The sequence below is a fragment of the Schistocerca piceifrons genome, chromosome 5 (genome assembly GCF_021461385.2).
Source record: "Schistocerca piceifrons isolate TAMUIC-IGC-003096 chromosome 5, iqSchPice1.1, whole genome shotgun sequence".
NCBI lineage: Eukaryota > Metazoa > Arthropoda > Insecta > Orthoptera > Acrididae > Schistocerca > Schistocerca piceifrons.
In genome coordinates, this window is record NC_060142.1 from 123,651,153 (window position 1) to 123,653,589 (window position 2,437).

Sequence of the window (2,437 nt, forward strand, 5' to 3'; positions counted from 1 at the left end):
GAACACGCTGAGCTACCGTGCCGGCTAGTAAGTAAACTTTTCACTCGAGAGATGACTTGAACCGAGGACCTCCCGTTCCAAGTCGGAGCCCGACTCGATGCAGTGCAGCCCACCACGAGTAGCAGCCGACACCAGGACGCCGCCTTGTGCCGTACTGTCGGCAATATACGCAGCTCCAACCTGTAGGGTTTCAGTTGATTTATCAGCCTCCCAGAATTGGAGCGAGGTTTCACAGCGGTGGAATCTGTAAGACCACTTTTCCTCATTAGGTGATATCGTGGTATTGCATCTGATTCATCATTTCTTTATCGTTATTACACATTTCACCTGTTCTCTTTGCCCCCCTTCCCGCTGTAGAGAAGACTGCTAGATTGCATGCCATGTCGTTTGTACGAGGTTCTTGCCAACACATATACCAAGTGAGGACTATTTACATGTTTGGTTTATGTTAGTATACATGACTGTTCCTTGTACAAATTCATGTCAATTTTGTGTTCCATTTAAAGAAAATAAAAGTAAATATAATTTTAGAATGGTATTTATCACCTAAACAGTCACACCCACCAGAATTCATCGCAATCGTCATTTCTGGAGGGGAACGGAACTTTGATCACTTAATTTGATGAATGAATTATGTGAGAAACTAGCCACCCCAAGTAGGATTTATATCAAGGCCATTAGAAGAATGAATTTTTAAGGTGGCAGAATAAATGGTCAGATTCACACCGTACATGAGACCTCTACAAATCGCAATGAGAAGGTAAAGATAACACCTAACGTAAATCAACAGTTACGAGAACATTTGCCTATCAATATCTAATGCAAAAAGGGATGACAGTAAATCGACGGTAATTAACACACCATTCCTATACAATGCATGTCTTTGAGCAGAAAGTAGAACAGGGAATGCGAGTCGAGTCGTTTTTAGGTTTGAAAAGTCAGCTCCACAATGACGTAGCGAAGCTGTGCTGTGGGAGTTACGCCAGAAACCACTTAAAGGGGTGGCAGGAAGGAGGACAGCGATCCTGGACCAGGTGATTCAAGCAGGAGGACTGCCTGTAGCGAGGCATCTGCTAGAAGAAGCTTTAGAAAACTGAGTTTCGGAATTCTAATGGGATACGAACATAAGCAAGTGACGCATTTTCGTCCAGCGAGTGTGACACATGGAAAGGTCAATGTACTTTAGGCGTCCAGAACAGGCACAAAACGGCTGATCGGAAGTAACGCACTAGGAAGGAGAAAAATACTGAAGTTTCGACGCAGTTTGATAGAAGGGACATTGCAATTGGTAGAGAGTGTCTCTACAAAATAAGAGAAATGCTCCTATTGGTCGAAAAAAGCCGTGACATGAAAAGGGAACCCAAGTGGAGGGAGGCAGTTCTTCCATGAGTAGGAGAAGAGAGAAATTTTTCATAGGGACTCTTCTCTGAACTGATGTCAAGTGCAGAATGGAGCGCTTAACGCTCTGTACGATGCAGAGAAGAAATTGGTGTGGACACTGCATGCACAGTGGCTGCACTCCAGCTAAAGAATTAGCTGTAGCAACGTTTAGCTCCAACTGTGGAGAAACGATCCAGAAAAATTAGTTAATTGTTCTTGCGAGAACTGAGAGGGCACTATAATATGCACGCTGCTCCAACCATGCATGTGTCTATCGCCCTGTAATAGGACTAGGGCTGAGTACATGTTTTCTCGCATAACGAGAAACAGAGGGAAAGTTTCTGCTGGAAAGTTCAGCAAAGGCCATATTAGTTTTGTAGGAATCTCAGTGGGAGAGAGGGGCCTTGCAGACAGCAGCACGTCGCAGCTTAAGGTAAATACCATGTGCACAGGCATAAGCTTTGTTGGTTCACCAGCTTGCGTCCACTGTAAACTCGAGCAGCCTTGGGTAATCTTGCGCTCAAATTTGTCACTTGACTATCCATCCAATGTTGACTTGATTGTCATCGTAAATAGTACCGAACTTTGAACCGGAATCGGACGCTTTTCGTAGTACTGACCAACATCATAACATATGTGTAGGAGCAATTTTGTAAACAACCCCCAATTAAACTTTCGCATTATTGTCCTTAGGATTAATGTAAACAAACTTCCACATGAACTTTCAAAATATTGTGTTTAGAATAATGTGCTTTCAGAGAGTTACTATTTAACATTGTTGTGTATAAACTTATTTCACTTTTTGATGTTGGCAAGATGCGTTATCCATTGCGCTGTTTTTATGTTGGCTAGTTGTAAACGGTGTGAAAAGCTGTAATTTGGTGAGAAATATTGCGACATTAAACTTGTCATTTCTCCTCACACAGTTGTTCTCAATTCTAGAATAAGCAAAAACAAACCACACCCTTACACATTACACAACTTCTGCATACTGAGTTTAAATTCACGTGGGTGTGATTTGTATAACATCATGATTCTGACCCAAAACTTGCATATT